The sequence below is a fragment of the Schistocerca cancellata genome, chromosome 7 (genome assembly GCF_023864275.1).
Source record: "Schistocerca cancellata isolate TAMUIC-IGC-003103 chromosome 7, iqSchCanc2.1, whole genome shotgun sequence".
NCBI classification, from domain to species: Eukaryota; Metazoa; Arthropoda; class Insecta; order Orthoptera; family Acrididae; genus Schistocerca; species Schistocerca cancellata.
Window position 1 is genome coordinate 430759597 of NC_064632.1, and position 17520 is coordinate 430777116.

Sequence of the window (17520 nt, forward strand, 5' to 3'; positions counted from 1 at the left end):
TCCACAGTACATCGATGTTGTCGCCAGTGGTCGGCGGAAGGTGCACGTGCCCGTCGACCTGGGACCGGACCGCAGCGACGCACGGATGCACGCCAAGACCGTAGGATCCTACGCAGTGCCGTAAGGGACCGCACCGCCACTTCCCAGCAAATTAGGGACACTGTTGCTCCAGGGGTATCGGCGAGGACCATTCGCAACCGTCTCCATGAAGCTGTGCTACGGTCCCGCACACCGTTAGGCCGTCTTCCGCTCACGCCCCAACATCGTGCAGCCCGCCTCCAGTGGTGTCGCGACAGGCGTGAATGGAGGGACGAATGGAGACGTGTCGTCTTCAGCGATGAGAGTCGCTTCTGCCTTGGTGCCAATGATGGTCGTATGCGTGTTTGGCGCCGTGCAGGTGAGCGCCACAATCAGGACTGCATACGACCGAGGCACACAGGGCCAACACCCGGCATCATGGTGTGGGGAGCGATCTCCTACACTGGCCGTACACCACTAGTGATCGTCGAGGGGACACTGAATAGTGCACGGTACATCCAAACCGTCATCGAACCCATCGTTCTACCATTCCTAGACCGGCAAGGGAACTTGCTGTTCCAACAGGACAATGCACGTCCGCATGTATCCCGTGCCACCCAACATGCTCTAGAAGGTGTAAGTCAACTACCCTGGCCAGCAAGATCTCCGGATCTGTCCCCCATTGAGCATGTTTGGGACTGGATGAAGCGTCGTCTCACGCGGTCTGCACGTCCAGCACGAACGCTGGTCCAACTGAGGCGCCAGGTGGAAATGGCATGGCAAGCCGTTCCACAGGACTACATCCAGCATCTCTACGATCGTCTCCATGGGAGAATAGCAGCCTGCATTGCTGCGAAAGGTGGATATACACTGTATTAGTGCCGACATTGTGCATGCTCTGTTGCCTGTGTCTATGTGCCTGTGGTTCTATCAGTGTGATCATGTGATGTATCTGACCCCAGGAATGTGTGAATAAAGTTTCCCCTTCCTGGGACAATGAATTCACGGTGTTCTTATTTCAATTTCCAGGAGTGTACTTTAACATACTATTACCACATGCAGAACGCAGACTAACTATCGTCTTCCTATTAGTACTGATGCTCTCGAAGTCTGCGACCGAACTGGACCCCGATCAGCGATGGGCGGCTGGTTAAGTCAGCGTCGACAGCGGGCACTGAACTCTCTCTGTCTTCCTAGAGGCGTGCCCGCTCTTTCCACTGGCGCGGAAGTCAGCGCCTTCTTGCCGCCGTTTCGCGGCGCTGCGCTGGCCGGTGTGCAATTGACGAGTTAGGACTGCACACTAAATGTGGTTAAGTAGAAGCGGACACGACTTCATTTCGAGAAGAGGGATCTTCTGTGCTGGGTCACCCAATCATTTCCGTATCCAGTCAGCACTTCTAGAACGTAACATTTCTGCTGACCTTGTTATTCGTCTCGTAATGTCCTGTGTTGTGCAAGATTGTTCCAAAAGAGGGTATACGAGCAAGAGGTTCGAATCCTGCGTTGCTCGGCTCTCGCAGAAGACATCTCTATCAGCTGGAAAGATGTCCTGCTTCTGAATGTTGATCTTGCAGCGGGGGACGCCAGTCATTATGTGGTTGAGTGATCTCGAAACGGGGTAGACCATATCCTTTCCTTGGACTGGCTCTTCTGTTGCTACCAGGTTGCACCTTACTTTTCCAGCTGGGGACTCGGTTAGGCTCAAATGTTACTTCCTGCAGTTGAGCCCGAGGGATTAACTTCTTTCTGGATTTCAATCGACAGAATACAACTTGATGATGGTGCAGTGGATGACAGGGATCACTGAACTGCTTTGCCCTCTCCGCATCGGTAGCGATGGCCCGTCTGACATTGATGAGAGGCTGTGACGGGAGGGTGGGTGGGAGGGAAGGAAGAGATACTCCATCAATCGGATAGATTTGTCGACTGCAGTTGGCTTCTGAAACCGCGTTCAGTCTCACTGATTGCAGTGTCTACCTGCTTGATGTGTGCAGAGGTACTCCACACAAGTGAAACATACTCTGCAGCTCACGTACACAAACAAGGGAAGAAGTTTTCAGGAGGCGAAGGCTAGCTCCCCATGTTGTGCCTGTGAGCTTCCTCAAAATACCGTTCTTTGCACCGACCTTCAGCTTGATTTTACGGAAATGTTTCTTGAAAGACAGTGTGACGTCAAGAGTAACACCCCGATATACGAGTGATGGGCGATGTTTTACGTCGTTCACCTTGCATGTGACATCCAGTTCACGCCAGGCTTCTCTACTTCATAACTAAAGCGGGCACACCTGAATCTTGTTTCGATTTGGACTGCTGTGGATGGTGATACAGAGTAGCGTGCAGATACCCATTCGTGTCAGTTTTCGGTAAACACTGTGGCTGAGACAGCCATTTGCTTCTCGGTCAACAAATGTATAAGAAATGGTCTGTCCATTTCTACGTCCATCGTGAACTTGATGTGATCATGGGTACTATTGACGTGGTCCAAGAACTATTCCACCTTATCACGTATATAAAGCCAGACAACGAATGTATCGTCAAAGTACCGATAAAATGAGCTAAGCTTTGCTATAGCCGTGTCCAAGCGACGTTTTCAAGGTACACCATAAACAGTTTGGCTATAAATGATGCTAATGTGTTTCACTTTACGATATCTGGTTAAAATATTCGCCGCGTACAAAAAATACGATGGCATCAGAGTGTGTTTAAATAAATCTATAACAGTGTCATGAAATAATCGGGAGGGCTGATCTAGAGACCCTTTGATGGGTACGCGCGTGATTAATCAGACTATATCAGTGTTGACCATCTTATCTCCATCTGAAGATGCAGGCAATTAATTCGACAGATGAAGTCGGATGTATTCCTGATACGGTGAGTACAGTGACCAATGTTGCCAGATGTTTTACTAATGTGTAAATCGGCGACCCAATAGTGGTAATGGGCGTAAGGTTCTGTCCCTCTTACTAACCTTTGCAAGGCCAAAAAATTTTAGGTGGTCTAGGCGCCTTTTAAGGCTGTCACAAGTTTTCTGTTATTGTAAATTACTCATCTTTACTGTACTGCGACGAAGATGTACAAGTGGTGAATAACATCCTTGAATTTTTGTTTAGTTTAATCTGTGAGTGGCTTGCTAGTCAGTCAGTTGCGAGGCTCTGGGGCATTCTTATTTGAAGCGTGGTAGCGAGCAGTTGAGTTTTTCAGAGAATGAGATCTGTTATTTGTGAATCTGGGAGACACTATCTCGGATACCTTATTCAGGAGCTGAAAACTCTTTTATAATACTTTCTCGATCTGGAGAAGATTTTGGAGAAATTTTAAAGGTAATGAAGGCATGTGCAGGAATGAAATGTTTGTTTGTCAGAACTACTAATTGAAGGAAATCCTTGTCTCTCAGATAGCTAACAACTTTCATGATTGGTGTTAATTTGATCTCTTTGTTTTTCATTATGCACTATCAACTGAATGAAATGTTTGAATATTTGTTATTTTTTATGAGGGATATTTGTAATTATTACAGTTTTCTTATTCTGTGCGGTCCTTTTTGTTAGAGTTTGATTTGCAGGACCGATTCCATGATTCACAGTAAAGTTTTATATTTTGTCGTGTGTGCATTGCACCTTACGCCATGAAAAGTCGCAGATTGTTTCTAACAAGCCAGAAGAAAGAAATTACTAGTGAGTAGTTTATTTTCCTTCGACTGATGCATCTACTGATTTATATTTGCTTTCGAGAACGTCAGTACTCCAGACGCAAAACCAGCATGCTCAGAAAGTGGTAAGTTACATTCTTGAGCAAATAGTGTGTAGTCGAGATTGTCAAATGTCATGCTAGCAAGCAGATTAATTTTCAGTGAACAGTGTTGGTAATTTCAGACAGTTATTTTCTTCCGAGTAGAACAATAATTTATTTTTGTGGATATTGCAAGTCAAACATTGTACTTCATACCACGCAATGTTCATAATGCACTTCGTTACTGAATTTCAGTTACATAGTTTCACTGAGCACACAATTAGTTTCTTTTGGCTTTTTATTAGATTCATTTTCTTTATTTCAAATTTTGCGTTTCATGAAGTTTTAAGTTTTATTTCACGACACAGTTCACATGCACACCACAGGAACAATCAGCACTCAGGTTTGCACAGCAATTGAACCTAAGATGTATGTTATATGAGAATAATGTTTTTGAAATAAATGTATTCAGTTTCCTCACACATAAAGATACATTTTTTATTGAAAACTTACATGCCTGAGGGAGCAGATTTTTAGTGGCAATCCCTTCCAGTGAAGTGTCTTTGTCATTATTCTGGATGTTTGGTCCCGTGAAAATTGTTGGTATGTCTCGTCCTCCAGGATGAATCTAATTTGCCCGCTACAGACGGCTCGTTCCATTATTGAGGTTATAATGCCCTTGTCAATTGGCAGAACTACTAACAGAGGATCGTTTCAGAGCTTGTGAAAGTCATTACATTCATATATTGTCATGTTCGACGCTGGCGACTTGGATGTCGGAAGAATACGGCTCGTTTATCGACGTATTTCTTCTGAATCTTCAATTATGTCGGCAAAAGGGATAGTCTGTGACGATGGCGTGAATCTAAATCCCTTATTACTTATGGATCTTGCGTTGGTTCTTAGAAGAATAATTCCATGTTTAAGGTCGAATAACAAGTACACTGCTTTGGTTCTCCTGTGTTTTGTTTATTTCTCACAAGCTTTCTGCTTATTGGGCCATCTTCAGAAAACAGTTGTTTCCTGAAGATAGCCCAACAAGCCGACAACTAGTCTGAAATAAACAAAAGTCAGTAGAACAAAAACAGTGTACTGGTTACACAGTCTTAAAAGCCCTTTATTATGTGTCGACGACATCTGCGTCGTTTTTACTCGCCGTCGTGTTGATCATGGTGCATTTTTGCATTTTGTGGTTTCCTTTTATGCCTCCTGATGGTTCTGCGAAAAGACATCGACCAGGATACGGATCCTGTAAAGTATAGGTGCTTTCACTTTACATTCAGAAAGTCGCCTTTGAAAACTTCATCTCCACATCTTTAAAGGACATTGCTCACGAACAAGATAAAGATCCGATTTGGAAAGACATCAAAGCAAATGGCATGAAAAGACACACACACAGATTCGGCATTATTATCTGGTTAGAAGCAACATACTGTTCAAACGCTGCAGAGTTGATGACAAGCTATGGGTACTTTGCACTTCTGACGATTTTGTTAAAAAGCTCATGAGGTACATGAATTTCAGCTATGCACATTTCGGCCCACGAAAATGTTATCATATTCTTCGGACGACTTGTTATTTTAACAGTATGCAAAAGAGAATTCGAAGAGTCTTGTCTATTTGTAAACTTTGTCAAAAAGCGAAACCATCTACTACCTCACATCGTGCTCCGTTGTTTCCCATCATTCCTTCTAAATTAAAAGAATTTGCTGCTGTTGATCTCTTGGGACCCCTTGTCAGAACATCGAATGGATTTTCGTACGTTCTAGTCGCTGTTGAACTTACTTCAAAATTTGTTTCTTTCACTCCGTTACGTAAAGCCACTGGACGGTCTGTATCCAACGCCTTTGTTAAAAATTTCTTACGTGAAGTTGGCCACGTTGCTAAAGTCATTTCAGATAACGGACCGCAATTCAGATCTGCTGTTTGGTCACGCATGCTTCGGAATCATAAAATCAAACCTGTTTTTATTTAATTGTACTCACCACATTGTAATCCCTCCGCACGGATTATGAAACAAATCAATAAGCTTTGCAGACTTTATTGTCACAGAAAGCATCAGCATTGGGACAGATATTTACACTTATTTCAAAACGTGCTGAATGAAATGCTCATGACTCCATTGCTTTACCACCTACTCTTGTACTGAAGAATGAAGAACCACCGAACAGAATCAGAGAGCTTGTACCTTTCCCGAATACAAGTAAACTTCGACACGAAGACGTAATTGATTTGGCTATTATAAATATAAAATCTACAGCAGACAAAAGGAGAAAACTACACGATAAATCAAATGCAAAGAAATTATATATTGGTCAGAAAGTTCTCATTAAAGCTCATTCATTGTCACATAAGAAGAAACACTTGAGTCACAAATTCTTTCTAGGTTACAATGGACCTTACAGAATCCGACGTATACCACATGATAATTGCGTTGAAGTTGAAACTCTGCGTACTAGGAAGAGTAAAGGTTTACACCACATTTCACATGTAAAACCGTTTATTGAAAGATAATCTGCTTTTTAACTTTGTCTTTGCCATATAACTTTTCACTTTACATTACTAGTATGCTTTGTCAGACTTAGAATCTGTTAACATGCAACAATGTTTGAAGTTAAATATCCAGTCGAGAACAAAGAGAACTTGCTTAAACAGAAATTACGAATGCATTGTTACTGTGAACAGACGACACAGTGTTATTGTGTGTGTTCATTCTTGCTTGTTAGTTGCACGATTACGTAACGACTATCAGGCTTACATACTTAGAACATATACTGGTACTGCTAATGAGATTTAATGCAACATTTTGGTTTACTTGAAAGTACATTCTGGATTTAAAGTACTTTATGTGAGATACCAGATGACACAGTGGTTAGTTTATGTGACAGCTACACGATTTTATCACGACGCTACTAATGAGTGACAATTTACAACGTTGCTTTTGCGGTGTTTCTGTTTTATGTCGGCGCAGTTTTTCTGAATTCTTCTGGAAAGGAAAACATGTTTTAGTAGTAGCTTTTGTGGTATAGCTGCGATGAGACAGCCTTTTCCGTAGCACAACAATACGTTACAGCACAGTACTTTCTTCATCACGGCGATAAGCGTAATAAGTAAGATATCTATGCGCAAAGCATTTCACTTTTGTTTATCATGAGGTAAGTACATTGACTGCTGCAGAACTTAGTTTTCGGAGGACGATAACTACGACACTTCCACAGAGATTATCTTACAGCAAGACGCACAGTTTAGCGCTACAGTACACGTATTTGAGTGATTAATTTTGTACTTAAAGCATTTATTTTTAAAGATTTTTGAATTACAATGATACAAAGGTTTTCTGTGATACAATTCATTCCATTGCTGTAATCTGTAACACCTGAGGGTATAATTACATTAATCCTCAGGGGGGTACACGCTTACTTTGTGTACCATGTGTTTGGCAAGCACAAGGATTCCTAGCTAATATGGTATTTGCTTATACAACTTTACACATCGGTACCATATTTCTCTAACACACAAATTACACAGCTATCTGATCATTTAACTGAGAAATAAACATTTTTTTTACTACATCAGTGACACATGTTTACGCAGTTACACAGTTGGGTAACTTCACACTTATGAAATTATATTCTGTCTGTACTTTGTGAACTGTTCATATTTTTTTGGAACCATTGTGATACTAAGAGAGCTTTGAATGATGTGTTTGGTAAGGGAGCATGATTTTAAAGTACGTTTGAGGTAGATGACACTATTGAAATGAGCAGAGAATTTTTTTTAGGTTTTGACATTATTGCAGAAAGCTATGACGTTTTTGAGATTTGACTGAGGTGTTATGATGTTATTTTTACGACGACGATGTGTATTATGCTGTTCAGGTATGTTTATGATCAATAAGATGATGCTTTTGTATATGAGGAATTTGATTATGCTACGTATTTATTATGATGAAATATTGAAGAAGTGTCGACGAATACGTATATGAATAATGAGTAGTGGTTAGGGACTCTGATTTGTGGAGAAGGATGTCGGAAACCAAGAATCGTACTTTAAGAGTTATGAAATGCGTGTAATTGCGTGAATGTATCACAATGCCGGCGAAAACATTTTGAACACTGTTATATTCATAGGATTTTGTTTCTACACATTTGCAATGCAAATTATCGACCTGTGAAATTTTTTATATGAGACTGTCACTCTAATGCAAACAGGTGTCGTAAATATTTCAGTAAGAAAGTTAAGTGACCATCTTCACGTAATGAGTCATGGGCACCCAGCTGCGCGACAGTCGCCTGGAAAAAAGCCATTAGTGTGTGCCTTTCAGAGGCGCAGGTGGAAAAAAAAGGGGGGGCCATTGTCCTCGCTATTGACATTCCTTTGTAGAAAGCATCGCAAATACGACACGCTCAAACTTGAAAACATATGATAACACTGTGGAGCTTTTAATTTATGATATTTACTTAAATGCCTAATGAAATGATGAGAAATATTTTTATGTCTATACACCTGATTATGACTACTGTCTTTCTAGTTGAGAGATTTTTTACTACCTTGTGAAATGCCATATGGCTAATGAATGATGTTTCATGCCTTCCTTTGTACATATTTGCTCGTTTTCTTTAATATCTAGTTTCTAGCTGCACTGCAGCATTGGTTATTATAAAATTTAATAGATGTACTAATATCACTATTTTTTGTCTACAGACCCAGTAAAGAATATGTTTATGATATACTTTCTTAGAAAAGAGAGCACAAATAGACATTTCCCTTCACAGGAATTGCATACATAATTTTTAATGACTTGGTAACTTTCTTGCAGAGTAAGTTTTTGAGATGCATCGCTCTAGTGTTAAGATGTGACATAGGTATTAGACATGGCCACTTTTAGTGTAATATTTTTTATGCTTTAGCTTTGTCATGTTTAGGTATAAGTTATTTCATTTGCTGCTGCTCTTTGCAAGGCATAGTGTTACTGAATTTGACTTTGTATTACTCTGTTAAGCCAGTTTTACTACTGATTTATTTTTATTGTTTGCTGCACATTGTCTTATATTAGTTGTAATATTGCAATTGCTCTGCTAATTTATTTTAGTGCTGCTTGCTTTGCCAATTTGAATTTTTTTGGAATTGCTGTTTGTGTTAATTTGTTATGTCCTGCTGCTCTGCCTCGTCCCTTGGTATATATATCTGAGCTCAGCAGATTTAAGTTAGCTTAAGAGGGGGTAGACTATATAAGAAACTAACTATGATGAATTGGGAGAAATGCATTGAGAAGCTATAAGAAAATGGTTTGGCAAAAAAAAGTAGTGTACAGTGGAGAAAAACTATTTTTGAAAGAGGATGTGAACAAAATACAGAAAGCATGTTTGTATAGGACTTTTTGGAAATAATGAAGTACGAAGGAGATCTCCAAAAAGTAAAGAAAGTTTTGTCTGCAAAATACTGCAGTAAAACAAACCCTGTCCTTTCCTTGTGTAAACCCACTATGTGTTTGTGTACTCTTGTGTATTTGTCTTTTTCCTGTCTTTATGTGTTTAGCTAAAAAGATTTATGTTGTAGAATTTTTCTAATAATATGTTATTTTCTTTGTAAAGATGTTTAGACATCATTTATTCTGTTCTGTTTTAATGCTCATGTGTGAAATTGATGTTTCGAAAGTTATTCTGATCTTTTATGTATGTACTCATTATTTCATATATTTACTTATGTCATAATTTTTGTAACACTGAACTGCATGTTTATTTCTATTCTTTTGTAAAGTCTGTGTTACTACAAATGTTATCTGTACTGTTATGTTATTTAATGATGTATTTTGTACCTTTGTTATTGTATTCTTATGTATAAAATTGGAATTGACACCAGTTCATCAAATTAAGTATCATTTCACTGCACACGTTTCCGTTGGTCATAGTATATGGACAATATGTGACAAGTAGGGACTGATAGTGTTTGCACATGTGTTAATAATTCAGCAAGGGACTGGATAACAGCATTTCTGGTTCTAAAGACAATTAAAAAAAACTTTGTGAGTGCACAAGTGGTGGTTTATGGACTTGCTATATAGTACAAGACTCTTCGATGGTGATTGTGCACCTGCACAGTCGCAACAGATGGCTGCTAGCCGTCTCTACATGGACTACAGTGGATCTGCATCTTTGATGGCCCACCAATACCATTATTTCGAAAGGACTGCAGTGGGTCTGCACCTCTGGTGTCCCACCAATACCATAACCTCTACCAGGACTACAGTGGGTCTGCTCTGTGATGACCTACCTACCAGTATTCTTCAAAACTTCGAATGACTCTGCTGTGGGTTTGCTCTGTTGTGGCCCATTACCTGTCTTCATGTCGAGACTCAGCACTGTCTTTCCGTTGGAAGGACAACACTACTTCTTCAAGACTGCATGGAAATCGACTACTTCCTTGTGCATTTTCTTTTACTGCTCAGCCTTTGAGAAAAACACTGCAATTTTACTGTGATGAATGATCAGGACTGTCTTTATGGACTGTGAGAAAATTTTAGCTGTTGACCAACATTGTATCAATAAGTGTGTGCATTTGATATCTTTGTTATTGTAATTATGAAAAATTTTATCAAATCATTATTGGCCACTGCCCACAAGTAAAATTTTTTGTGGGGAGCGTGGCGGCTATGTAAGTAGGCTGTTTATGTTTTCTTATTGGCAACGTTACGTAGCGCTCTGTAAGAAAATCACTGGCTGTGCTGTGTGCAGTCTGTGGCTAGTTTGCATTGCTGTCTGCCATTGTAGTGTTGGGCAGCTGGATGTGAACAGCGCGTAGCGTTGCGCAGTTGGAGGTGAGCCGCCAGCAGTGGTGGATGTGGTCAGAGAAATGGCGGAGTTTTGAAATTTGTAAGACTGGATGTCATGAACTGCTATGTATATTATGATTTTTCAACACTATTAAGGTAAATTCATTGTTTGTTCTCTATTAAAATCTTTCATTTGCTAACTATGCCTATCAGTAGTTAGTGCCTTCCGTAGTTTGAATCTTTTATTTAGCTGGCAGTAGTGGCGCTCGCTGTATTGCAGTAGTTCGAGTAACCAAGATTTTTGTGAGGTAAGTGATTTGTGAAACGTATAGGCTAATGTTAGTCAGACATTCTTTTGTAGGGATTTATGAAAATCACATTGCGTTGCGCTAAAAATATTGCATGTCAGTTTAAGCACTGTAATGTATAATTTTTCTAAGGGGACGTTTCACTTTCAGTGGAGAGATAGTCAGCAAGAAGCATTTGATGCCTTAAAATTGAAATGAGCCCGTTAGTACAGCACCATTGTTAGCAATCCTCTGCTTTGACAAAAAAAATTTTCTCCGGACGGGCACATCTAATTCGGTGAAGGGAGCTGTGTTACTGCAGGATTATGACGACGAACATTGTCCTGTGGCATATGCATGTGGGAACCCATCTAGTCTTCAAGGTAATTAATGTGTCCAGGGGTTAGAGGCTATGGCGGTGCTTTTAAACTCTGGAAACATTTCGATTCTATACGGAACATCGATCTTTCTTACTTGAGACCAATAATGAGGCGTTTAGCTAGACCATGTAAGACTGAACGTATAGTGTGGTGGGCTGTCCGGATTTCAGCATTCCGTTTCATGGTTAGGCATATACCATATACCAATAATGTTTAATGGTAGCGCAGAGGATGGGATTGCAGGATCATGTTGAGTGTAATTTGGTCATTCTTGGCGAGATTTGTGAATTATTTCAAGATTTGGCCTAACAACAAGCTAAGGATCCCAAACTTAGCAGCATTTGCCAACAGCTTACTCAGGGCAGAGAATTACTAGTTTATAGTTACAGTAAATGACTGTTTAATATCACGCTAAAGGCAATGCTAACTTCAAGTTATGTCTTCCAGCAAACATAGGGCTTGCCATTTTTCGCTATTTTCATCACAACTGCTGTAGAGGGCATTTCGGTGTTTCCAAAAACGGGTTGGGGAGAGGGAGGAAATCTGGCACCAGTGCATTTTATGTCAGAACTCTCCTTGTGTACCTACTTACACTGAAAACTGCAAGCAATATTCACTGCTGAATATGACTGCATTTCTGTTTATTTCTATATTCCTGCCCTCTTGGTAAAGTGAGGTAGTCTTGTTATTTCGGCAGATTTGAGACTTTTAGCTGGCTCATAAAAGGAAAGTTTGACTTAGGGGAATGGAAAAATCGTAAGTTGTTTTCTGCTCAAAGGATTCATCCACACAGGTAGAGAGCGGAGGAGGATAGTCTGCCATCCCAGCGCAGCAGAAGATGAGGGAGGCACAAGACTGCGTCAAAAAACAGCATTGCGTGAGAAGCGCAAGAAATTGTTTTTGGCTAAGATGAGAATCTTAAAGACAGGAAATAACATGGGCCTATGAAGCACGAGAGCATTCATTAAGCCCAGGCAAACTCTAGTAAGTGTTCTCTGGTTGGCCCATTGTAATTATTTGGGTAGCAGAGGCAGGAATGTGACAACATGCACTTCTTTTGGTTGGCCATGACTGAAAATCTGTGATGTAGTGCAAGAGGTTTTCTTCTTTCTTCCCTATGCTACGAGAGAATTAGATCTTAGAGCAAGATGTCTCCAACTTACGGCAGATTATGGAGGCCAACCCAGAGGTTTCAGCCACTAACACAACTGTCTTCTGCCGCTCGGGATTAGCTGAGCGGTCTGGGGCGCTGCAGTCATGGACTGTGCGGCTGGTTCCGGCGGAGGTTCGAGTCCTCCCTCGGGCATGGTTGTGTGTGTTTGTCCTTAGAATAATTTAGGTTAAGTAGTGTGTAAGCTTAGGGCCTGATGACCGTAAGGTTTCACACACACACACACACACACACACACACACACACACACACACACACACACAACTGTCTTCTACCCTCACACAGCTGAAGAGTACTAACTGTGGGCCGACGTTTTAGCCACCGATGCGAGGTAAGCGTGATGTCAGTTAATTTGCATCAAGGTTTCATTTCCCAAATCTAATCTTCACAGCCAACTAGTTGCATCCAGCATGCACTTAGGTAAGAGTATTGGGGTTCGCTCATGCTTTTCTGGGATTTTTCTTTAAATCACTAAGCTTTTTTGCAATATCGGACATATTCCGTACATCATCTTACACTGAAGCGCCAAAGAAACTGTTATAGGCACGCTTTTTCAAATACAGAGATACGTAAAGACAGTATACGATGCTGCGCTCGGCAACACCTATATACGTCAGTGAGTGCCTGGCGCAGTCGTTAGATTAGCTACTGCTGCTACAATGGCAGGTTATCAAGATTTAAGTGAGTTTAAACGTAGTGTTATAGCCGGCGCCGGAGCGATGGGACACAGCATCTCCGAGATAGCAGTGGATTTTCCCATACAACCATTTCACGAGTGTACCATTAACATCAGGAATCCTGTAAAATATCATATCTCCGGCATCACTGCAGATGCAAAATGATCCTGCAAGAACAGGACCAACGATGACTGAAGAGAATCGTTCAACGTGACAGCAGTGCAGCCTTCCACAAATTGCTGCAGATTTCAATGCTGGGCCATCAACAAGTGTCAGCGTGCAAACCATTCAATGAAATATCATCGATGTGGGCTTTTGGAGCTGAAGGCTCTCTCGTGTATCACTGATGACTGCTTGACAAACAGATTTACGCCTCACATGGGCCCGTCAGAACCGACATTGGACTGTTGATGACTGGAAACATGTTGCCTGGTCGGACTAGTCTCGTTTCAAACTGTATCAAGAGGATGGACTTGTACTGATACGGAGACAATCTCATGAATCCATGGACTCTGTATGTCAGCACGGGACTGTTCAAGCTGGTGGAGGTTTGGTAATGGTATGGGGCGTGTGCAGTTGGAGTGATATGGTGGGGCCACTGATACGTCTAGATACGACTCTGACAGGTGACACGTACGTAAGCATCCTGTTTGATCATCTGCATCCATACATGTCCAATGTGCATTCAAACCGGACTTGGGCAATTCCAGCAGGACAATGTGACTCCCCCCACGTCCAAATTTGCTACAGTGTGACTCCAGGATGAATGGTCCTGCCAACTCTACCGCTGGCCACTATACTCCTCAGACATTGTTATTGAGCATATTTGGGACGTCTTACAACGTGCTGTTCTGTGGGGATCTCCACCCCCTCGTACTCTTATGGATTTGTGAACAGTACTGTATGATTCATGGTGTCTATTCCCTCCAGTACTACTTTAGACATTAGGCGAGTCCATGCCACGTCGTCGACGGTTCAATCCCGTCTCCATACATCCTGATTTGGGTTTTCCGTGATTTCCCTAAATCGTTTCAGGCAAATGCCGGGATGGTTCCTTTGAAAGCGCACGGCCGATTTCCTTCCCCATCCTTCCCTGACCCGAGCTTGCGCTCCGTCTCTAATGACCTCGTTGTCGACGGGACGTTAAACACTAACTTCCTCCATGCTACGTCGTGTTGCGGCACTTCTGCGTGCTCGCGAGGGTCCTACACCAAATTAGGCAGTTGTATCAGTTTCTTTGGCTCTTCGGTGTATATCGTTCTCTCATTTATCCATCCACCTGCGCCAGGGCTGTAGTTTTTGTTTGCAATCCCTTGTCCACGTTTTAAGTGTTTGTTTTCTTGACTTAATTGGTAAATGATTTTTTGATGCCTCTTGGCAATTAGCAAGTTTCGTAGTGGGATGGAACCCTTTATTAATATGTCCTTGAGATGTTTGATAACCATATTTAATGCTGAATTGGGCTCTCCGTAGTAGTTATCAATAAGTCGTTATCCGCAGTGGGACCTCTTTTGTTTCAGATTCACTTGATATTATGGAGAGCTTCCCGTCCCTCTAGGTCACCGGGGATGCGTTCAGCAGCATCTTAGAGGTAAGCTAAAGAGCTCAACTGGCACTCCAAAAGACTACTTCCAGGTCTTTGCCCAGCGAAAATCGTTCGACCTGATACTGTTGTGAGGTTGTTACTCTCAGTCGACCTATTTTTGACCTACGAAGAATTTTTCAGATTTTCCTTTGTCTATAGATGGCATGTTGAGGGTGTTGTGTGTCTCGTAACCAATGCGAATCTGTTCAGCTGACATGGTATGTGATTATTCTACGCTGCAAAATGTGATCCAAGTATTACTTTGTTAACATCAACAAGAGAGTTCATTATCCACAGGGGAAATGCATTCACGACTAATTTATTAACGACCTCATTCATAATGTTTCGTTACTGAAAACCTACGTACCAATTCGAAGCAGGTACTGTTCGTTCCCTGTACTTGAATCAATAAATAAGTAGTGGAGAGATCTTCATCTTTTATTTTTAGTCCATCGTTTCAAACAGCTCTTATGTTACTACTACACAGTTGACATTACGTCTTGATTTCTTTTCTCTTTTGCTAGCACTCATTCGTTCTCTGCCACTCTTGACTGCTCTTCATCTGAAAATACCTCCGTGTTTGTTCTTGCATTGTCGTCGGATATTCACTACTCCCGTTATTTTTGCTCTGAACGTGAGTTTCCCATGTGTTTTTTGCTGATCGAACACTCCCTTAGATACTTATGTACCCCTCTTATCTATGGAACTTATCTTCTATTATTTTCAACCTTTTCTGGGTACATTCTTGAAAAGTGAGCATAAAAAACCAACTTTCATTTTTTTTTATTTTAGATGAGCTGGTTTACAAGTTTTCATATAATTCCTCGTTTCATCTCAATTCTAATGTAAACTCAGATGCTATCGAGTTTTTTGCTCCAAGATTTTCTTAAGAAATTCCCTTATATTTTTTTCTGTATTTCAGAGTGTTCCTTTCTGACAATTATCTGTGCTGAATATAAAAACTGAACTTTAACTACCGTATTTTAGTGTCTGAATTTGGAGAAGTAAGATATGGATTTAGATTTGTAAGTGCTCTGGCGTACTCTGAATGTTATTTCCATCTTTTTCACTCTCTTCACCTTCTGGTTTCTCACTGATGCTTGCAGTAAGATTCTAACCTAGATACTTAAACTTCTGAGTCTTTTTGATATCGCTATACATTACGTTCATGCTCTGTGTTGGATCTTTCGCCTCAGTATTCATATCTGTAATCCTGTCTTCGCTGCTTTTTGGTTTAGGGCTTCTACTTCTTTGGTTGCAATGTAGAGAGTTCGCACGAAAATTGCTATATAATCTGCGATTGCGAAGCATTCGAATCTAAGGCCAATCTCTTAACACCCCACTCTCATTCCATTTAAGATACTGTGTGGCCTGAGTTTCTTTCTTGTATTACCTCCTACACGATGCAATTAAACAGAATCGGTCTGATGCTACCCCCCTGCCCTACTCCTGATTTTATTTACCAAAGGTTCAGCTCACCTTAGAATTTAACTTGTGTTTGTACGTTGGTTAAGGTTATTGACGGTTATTTATAGCGACTGTTTTTCTTTTTTATTGAGTATGTATAATTTTCGGAAAGCACTTTTTTACATTTTTCATTCTCAAGGTATATAGTGCTGTACGATAACGGCAGCACTTTTCAGGCCTTCACCTATAGCCAGCTGAGTAATAGAAGTTTTGGGTCCTCGTACTTTAACAAAGGTTCTACTGAAATTTAAAAGTGCTGCAATCAAGGCAATCTTGTTAGTATCGAATTTAATAGTCTGTCCGTTGCACTGTTACTTTGCTGCATACGAGCGATTGGTAAGTGAAGTGAAATCAAGTACAAGTGTAATCAAAAAACCATTTACAAGTGAAATACAGTTTGAAACAGAAGCTATTGAAAACTATATCAATCACCATTTCCAAGAGGTGAAGTACTTTTTGAAACAGAAGCTGTTGATAACTTTACAAATCTCCATTTTCGAGACAGATAAAATTGTTACGACACTAAATGAACTCAATTCACTTACAAATATCACATGTTCCATGGTACAAACTTTCTTCCATTTCAAGGTACAAGATGGTACATCATTGAGAAGTGTGCTTTAGCGGTCTATAAGTAACTGCATGTAACTAATTTTAAAAACATTAAGAATTAAACTGAATAAAGAATTTTGCAACGGGAGACTTAACAGTAATTTTGAAATTTATTCATAAACTATTCGCACTTAATTGAGTAGAACTAAAATAATTTACAAATTCTGTTCACACAACAAAAACAGTAAAATATGCCGAAGACTGCTTATGGCAATCTCCAGTTCGAATTACTTAGCGTGGTACTAAATTCGGTTGCTAAATTGAAATACCGACCGTAAACGTCATGTCTTCGTAGGTACTTTATCCTCAAGGTACAAAACCTCCCCCCATGAGTCATGTAGAGAAAGGGGCTTTACAGCGAAACATCAGATCGATTGATAGCGAAAGTATTAAGAGGGAAATCCAAATTCCGGCTCTTGCCTTAGGACAAGGGAAATATCCTGAAAACCTTGATTAGAATCAGTGAACGGGAACTATTTTCGATGTACAGTAATTCCGGTGCCGAGTGTCCCAGACAAGAGAATGTAGAGCCTAGTATACCTGAAAGTGTGTTTATTTATTACAGATATTTAAAATTTGTTTGTGCGAATACTGGGTTTTGGTTAATTGAAGTAAAATATCGTCTGCGGTGTGGAGTGAAGCATATTAACAATATTGGCTTGCTTTCTAGATCTAATAACATTTCGTTCGCAAAGTTACTGAGGTCTGACTTTTGCTTATGGCATTTTATGTCTGATTTTCGTTTGTATCAGATAATGTCGTCTGCTTGCACATTTTAAAGGTATTCCCTCGTTTTACCCTGATATTTATGCACTGTCTCTA